Genomic DNA, 7,500 nt, shown 5'->3' with positions numbered 1-7,500 from the left:
TGATCCTGCTGGCATCTCCGGCTCTGCCCCCCCCCCCCCCCACACACACACACACACACACAGCCCCCGGCTACTCCCAAGCACTTTAGCTAGCTTAATATTGCATAGGTTCCACTTTACACACAGATCCTATGTATGGACGTGTGAAGGGGGCAACAAGTCGTGTGAAAATCCTTCTCACATGTGAAGGGTGTCATGTGTTGTACTTGTGCTTGCGCTGTTCCCATTACATCACACTGCGTAGTCTGTGTTATTGCAAGAGGCTTTTTTTTTTTTTTACATCAATATAGAGATTAAGATTGATATCGAACTAAAGCCACACTCCTGTTCTGAGTCACAAGTGTGAGCGATTTGAGAGCTAATCTACTTTAATGGACATGTCTGCAGTGGGCAGGGTTGTTGCATCATACTCTTTTAACACTGACTGACGCCAGGCTTAAAGGCTGCGAGCGTTTAACTGCTTAACATTTTCCAAAGAAACTAATGGCCATTTAAACACGTGAACTCTCCTCTGACATTTAGGCAACGTTCTGTTGCAGCCACAGCGTGACCCGAAGCACGCTGTGGTACGACCAGCAGACACCAGACAGCTGTTTGGCTGCAGGATTGTGGCGATGCATTGTGGATCTTTCTATCCATCTAATTTAATCATCAGCACAACAGTAAATCATATTTGCGACAGTTCACGACGGTAAATGGTAAACATGCTCTACCTTTACCCTTTATCCAGAACTTTAGAATCAAGATATTGGAATTTCCTTTTAATATTTCATATAAAATTAGAAGATTTTTTTGTTGTTGTTGCCATGTCTCCTTCCTACTATGCTGTATACTGCTACTGACACGGTGTAGAGATATATTTATGGGCGGCACGGTGGTGCAGTGGTTAGCACTGTCGCCTCACAGCAAAAAGGTTCCAGGTTCGAATCTGGTCCTGGGCCTTTCTGTGCGGAGTTTTCATGTTCTCCCTGTGCTTGCGTGGGTTCTCTCCGGGTTCTCCGGCTTCCTCCCATCATCCAAAAACATGCACCTCATGTCAGGTTACCTGGCGCCGCGCTAGTGGCAGCCTGCTGCAGCAGCTCCCCCCTACTGTAGTGAAGAAATTTCCCCTCGGGGATTAACAAAGTGAAATAAATAAATATAAATGTATAAAAGATGTGGATCCAGGTTGGCCTCTACCCATGGACATGCCCCAATATTATTATTATTATTGCTGTTTTAGTGACCGTTATTGTTTGTGGCTGAGTGACTTGACTTTATTTGTGATTTATTAACTGTTTGTCTCCTACAATGCTGCCTATTTTCAAATGTAAATGTGTATTTTTGAATATACTTGTATATGACGGCAACGATTGCGGGAATTGATGTTTGACAATCGGTTCCAAGTCTGTGAAAAAAGCACCTGACCCACTTCTTGGTGTTCCACATGAAGAATTACATTTGTCTGCCATCCTGTTATATTACTTAAATGGAAGGAAGCACACACACACACACACACACACACACACACACACACACACACACACACACACACACACACACACACACACACACACACACACACACACTCCAAATGGTTTACATTTAATTATCAAATAAATAGTTCCAAGGGACTCAAATCATATTTAGTTCTTGAAGTGCCTATCCCTCCTCTAACACTATAGTTTGGGTCTCAGTCCCGAGCAGACGTCCCGTGTCTCCAACCAATGACTCATCGGCTTTCAAGACCCAACCATATACACATACAGCTGTATACAACTGTAAGATTATCTGTTAAAAAAAAAAAATACAATAAAAAGAACTTTGGTGAATATATCAAATTGATTCCTGATGATTAAGGTGTCTAAAGTTACACTAAAATAAATAGTTTGATAAAAAAAAGATTTGCACCACTTTTATCTGTGTATTAAATACGAGACCAGATCAGCTTAATCCTGAAGCAAAGGGAGTGAGCAGCCAGCTAGCCGATGAACATGTTGTATTACAGTTATGGACCATGTGGTAATTTCAATCAGGATTGAAAGTCTCACAAACTCATTCCTAGTCGGGACTTTATCCCCTGAGGGACGAAGCGAGACGGAAATGTAGAGGCCCGTGAAAGTATTGTGCGCCAAGTTCAACACTAAACATCCACAACTGAAAAGTGAAGTAGCCACCGTGAGGTTTGAGCTGTCGTTGCTTTCAGACAACGAGAGGAAATCACTTCAAATAAAATCCAGATTAAGAACCGGCCCGGGGCTTTAGGTCGGTGGATAGGCCACTTATTTGTCTCGCATTTGTCCCTCAATCCACCAACGGCCGCATTTATGTTGGCATTAGCCCTGAAACTAATCTGAGAAGGTAACAGTCCTTTGTGTGTGTGTGTGTGTGTGTGTGTGTGTGTGTGTGTGTGTGTGTGTGTGTGTGTGTGTGTGTGTGTGTGTGTGTGTCTCTCTCTCTCTCAAAAGTGTCACTAAGCTCCTGAGATGAGAGCTGCCCCAAAGTCTCCAAATCCAGCTTTACGGCGTAGAGTATGTATGTGTGTGTGTATTCTTCACTCTGTGAAAATGAGTCACAGCTCTAAAAAAAAATCCACACCATGCCGCCCTGGCAGGATAATCAGAACATAATGTTTAGTTTCTTTCTATCTCACTGGATTAGTTTATTTTCATCCGGGGAGAATTTTGCGTATTGTGGAAATTGCCTCGTGTTTGGTTGCCTCAGCTTTATTTAAAACAGTACGTCACTGCGGGATGTGATTTAAAGCACAGCTACCTCCAGCGTGACTCATCAAAAGCCCACCTCAGTCATCATCAGCCACACTGGGAATCATCCAGTTCAATTTGTGAACACTTGAGTGTAAGTATCATGGGTTAGATTTCAGCAAATCAGGGCTCAGAGTTGTAATGAAGACAGATAAAGTCATATAACCGGTTTTATATTTGTTGGTTGCGCTTTCATTTTTCCAGTGGGGATTTTTTTTCTAATTTAATAACATGGTCACCAATAATTTGATGGCACAGAGTTCCCCAGGTTTCTATCCAGGAAGTGATGTCATTGTAGATGCCCGCTCCAGCCAGCTTTAGGACATTTTAAAACCTTTTGAAGTCGATCCATGAAAAAAATAAAACACAGAGAGGCCTGAACTTGGGCAGAAAAAGCCAATAGACCAGCTTTCAGAGGGATTGGTCAAACTATGCATCAGGATGGACGTAATATTAGGTGTCAAACATGGACTTTATCTGAGAGAGGGGAGTTGAAAAGTTTGCTTGGCCAAGTTGTGCTATGGAAATTGAGGACCTGTGATTCAGGATCTATGATTCATATCAGAGTGTGTGTGTCACGTACCGGGAGGAATGGAAAGGAAGAGGTGGGTATCAGGATTTTGATTATTATCCGATGCACCAACGAACTGTCAGAAAACCTCTGGTACAGTTGGTCTTTATCTTCCTACGTTTGTTGGAACCGACATTGTTTGATTTGAACCCTGCAGGCCTCTAAACAGGCTGCAAGGATCAGCTGACGACTGGTTGGTGTTTGTTAAGTAGATGGTGAGCACGGTACAGAAGAGGGCCTTCAAATCAGGAAGTTGTCAAACGATATCACGGCCTTTAACTCTGTTAGTCATGTTGGTCATTACTGTTTTAGACACCATCACATCCTCTGTGCCTTATACACACATATGTACACGCACACTTTGAATTCAGGGTCTTGGCAAAACTTACTTCACTTTGCAGAAGCAGTACATTGTCTGGCTCTCAAACACGAGGCCACCAGACTCCCCAGTTGACCTCTTTTATTTGTTTATTGTGTTCTTGTCACACCAAATGCGCAAAGATATTATATTTATAAAACTTATTTATGAAGTAAAAAACAGAACAATAATTTAGATATGTCCCACGTAACAGCACGGTTAGCTACTGCAAGTCCTTCTGCTCAACTCTGAAACATGAAATATGTCAAACTGACAACGAACAGCTTTACATTACTTCTCCAAATCAGGGAGCTTCGCACATATTTTTGTCCCGTACGCGGTGTGATTACATTTCTAACCGTTAGTCCATTGATTGATTCGTCAATTGACAGCAAATTAATCATCAGACGTTTTTGATAATCAATTTGATAGTAAGTTATTTCTGTATTGACCTAAACTTACTCATTTTAAAGCCGAGACTTGGCGCTTCAGTGTATTATGCAATATTTGATTTCAGTCTGTAAATAGTCAAAGTATGAACTGTGTGTTCACATTGATCCTTCAAATAAAATACATTTAAGACCTCTTGAATATGGACTTAAACAAACACCCTCCCTGTAACATTTTTGATTCATTCCTTTAGCCTCTCTATCCGTAGCGCTCTTGTCGGTTGCTCATAAATGCCAAGCAGGGTGGAGGGAGCGGAAGTGCAGCCACAACTTTCCCAGAGGCTCATGCAAGCGTCAGTTTGTGTTATAAATCATTCAGGGACACTCAGAAAGGGGCACAATACTTTTGTATCCCTCTTCTCTCATCCCTCCATCCTCTCTCTCCCTGTTTTATTATTGAATGCGGTTCCTCTGAGGGCCCAATCTGCCACTCGGCACCATCAAGACGAGAGCGCGTTGACCAATAAGACAAGAGAGAAGGATGAAATGTGAAAGGTGGAGAAAAAGGAAAGGCGTCACTCCAGTTTGATTCCACGCAGGAAAACAGCGTCTCAAAGAAGTCGCAGGGTCACGCATGTGCTGAATAATGGATCTACTGTACTTCCTGATTGTCAGGTTGCTTGTACACAATAGGTGTTTTTTTTTTTTTTTTCCTGTGTGCCGGTCATGAAATGACAGCGTGTGTGGTGGGGGGGGGTCAGGTTGTGTTCACTGGTAATAATGCCGTGGATTCTGCACCACCTGCTTGTCAGAAGGAAACACAGCACAGCAGCTGCCAGCGCTGCGCTGTCAGATCCACTCGCTCACATTTGATGTGGATATGTGGATATACCGTGTGTGTGACCCCGCGTGTACACGTGTGGGCGGAAGGAAAATATTGTGTTTGTGTTGGCTTGTGGGTGTGCTGTGTGAAAGCTCGTGTTTGCCCAGAGTGTTGCGTGTCGTGTCCTTGAACTCGTGTGTTTGAAAGAGGAAGAAAGACGACGTGTTCGTCTGCAAGCTTTTTATAAAATGCCAAGACATTTAGTTGGAGGTGCCGTCGTCTGGGGGGCGTCGGGCTCCGCGACCCTGAGTGTGGACGAGCGTGTGGAAGGAAATCGGTTAACGTAAAGATGCTCCCCGAATCATACGAAATAAAGGGACACTTGCGGCATTTTAAGACATCAGCACCAGGTACATGGTGTTATTGCCACCTGACTGAGGTAACTGAAAGCGTTCATTCATGCCAAACTGTTACAACAGCACGAGTTGAGATCCTGTTTTCTCCATAGCCAGGTTGTCTGTCCACCCGTCCATCTGTCCTGTACTCCTGAATGCGGTATCTCAAGAGCACTGTGATGCTATTTCTTCAGACTTGGCACAGAGTTGGGCCCAAGGATGAGCTGATTCGATCTCGGTGGCCAAAGGTCAAAGGTCAAAGTCACAGTAACCTCACAAACTCCTGTGTTCGTAAACGCGATATCTGAGAAAAAGCCTTGAAGGAATTGATTGAAATTTAGCAGAAAAGTTGACTAGAACTCAACAGTGAACTGGTTAGCTTATAGTTGTTAAAGGTCAAAGGTCACTGAGACCTAATGATCATACAATCTTTGTGAACTCCTTACCTCAGAAACACCTTGGAGGAACTTCTTTAAACTTGGCACATACGTTTACTTGGACTAAAGGATGAACTAATAATATTTTGATGGTCAAAGGTCACCATTTTTGTGAACGCGATGCCGTAACTCAGAAACAGAAGGGAAGATTAAGATGATACTTCACATTGGGTTGAACGTTGAATTGATGACACCATTCTTGGGTACCATTGTACGGATGTCCTGTGCAGTTGGGTTGAAGATGTACGTGAAGCTCCCGTTTTACAAATAACAGTCTCTTGCAGCAACATTTGCATCTGAAGCTTCGTTGACTGTCGTGTCTTCAACTTTGTGTTCAATCAGAATCACCTTTATTGGCCAAGTTCCTTCACTACATATATTATATGAGTCTGGACAAATATGGATATAAACTGCAAGGCATACAACCGCGAGGTGGAAATTCTAGTCGTTTCTTTTGTGGAGGTCACATTGCCGTCTTTCCTGAAGCTGATGAAACGAGGGACCATTGAGAGGATAATAACTGGCAATCGTTTGAAATCTCTTCCTCTGCTTGTACGTCGCATTTGCTTGTTAAACAAGAGAGGAGAAAGACAAAGCAGCAACCCACTGAGTTGTAAGGAACATACTGTAAAATGTATAAAATGCTTGCCGAGACTGTTGAGTCTTTTGTTTGGTAATATGTCAGTCAAAATTGACGGAAAAAAAAGATTTGTTTGGCGTTTAGGTATTTGCAGAAGTTCATCAGTCAAAAAAAAAAAAAAAATCAACAACACAAAAGCAACTGCCATGATACAAAATAGAGGTGTTTAAACCGTAGTCATAGAGATTATAGAGATAATGAGGATGATTTTTATCAAACTGAAATACTTTTCCTCAATGAATGTAGTCATTGTTTGGTGTATGAACTGTCAAAACATGGAATCACTATTTTTTGGGGGAAATTTTGGTAAAAAAACAACAACAACAAAGAAGTCACATTTCACCTTGATTCACTTAATCACAAGTACAATTTTATAATGCGTTTGACTTATTGTACGTGTACTTGTGCGATTTTAATGCAACCATGTAACCTTTAGTTTGTCTCCTCTCTCTCAGGTGCAGTCATTTTCCAGTCATGAGGAAAACTGGCAGAAAAACAAGTCTGGCCATAAACTGAGGAGGGAGAGAGGGAGAGAGGGAGAGAGAGGGAGGGAGAGAGGGAGGCTCATCTGACTTCCCTTTTCACATTTCCTACAGGTGAGTTACACACACTTCACTCTCTGGTGCTTTCTGGTCTATTATTTGTTTTAAATCAGGGCAACTCTTTCTTTTTTATTATTATGTTATGATTTTTAGCCATTTTCTAGCAAATATTTGCATTTGTATGTATATGTGTCAAAATCCTCTTCATGCTGCAGTTGGGCCGACAACACAGGCGTCTGCCAACTGTTAACTGGTACTTGTTTACCTCATATTGAAAGCTTGCTGTCCCACCAGCTGTATGACGTATATGATGTCTAAAACAACCCTGTCACTTTGAATTAAATGGAAGGAGGCGATTTTTTTTTTCTTTTTTTTTTTTCACCTTTTCCACGGCTTTCTCAATATATCTGAAGTATGCAAAAATTGCTTACAGCCCACTTATGGCCCATACGTGTTTTGGGGTTGACGGTATTTAATATAAACAGGATTGATTGTTGATGTTAGATTTACATCTGTAGTTTGCAGCTACACATCACTGATAATTATCTTGGAGCCAAGTAAAGTCCATCGTCATTGTGTTTTTGTTTTCTAAATGACATTT

At 42.0% G+C, this 7,500-nt stretch overlaps 2 protein-coding genes across 2 annotated transcripts in view; one reads left to right on the top strand and one right to left on the bottom strand.

Moving 5' to 3' along the window:
• taok3a (TAO kinase 3a) overlaps window positions 1-7,500 on the top strand; it is a 76,311-nt gene that overhangs the window by 21,246 nt on the left and 47,565 nt on the right. Inside the window, exon 2 of the mRNA XM_069716358.1 lies at window positions 6,813-6,953. The gene's annotated coding sequence lies outside the window, so the exon portion shown is untranslated. The remainder of the gene's footprint in view (window positions 1-6,812; window positions 6,954-7,500) is intronic.
• The window catches only part of srrm4 (serine/arginine repetitive matrix 4), a 259,782-nt gene that overhangs the window by 218,919 nt on the left and 33,363 nt on the right, over window positions 1-7,500 (bottom strand). The gene's annotated exons all lie outside the window — the stretch shown is intronic.

The sequence above is a fragment of the Brachyistius frenatus genome, unplaced genomic scaffold (genome assembly GCF_029030835.1).
Source record: "Brachyistius frenatus isolate BFR_SWC_R1_liver_20210118 unplaced genomic scaffold, ASM2903083v1 Contig_156, whole genome shotgun sequence".
In the NCBI taxonomy this organism is placed as follows: domain Eukaryota; kingdom Metazoa; phylum Chordata; class Actinopteri; family Embiotocidae; genus Brachyistius; species Brachyistius frenatus.
Note: the sequence above shows the minus strand (reverse complement) of the source record. Positions and strands in the feature narration are given on the sequence as shown.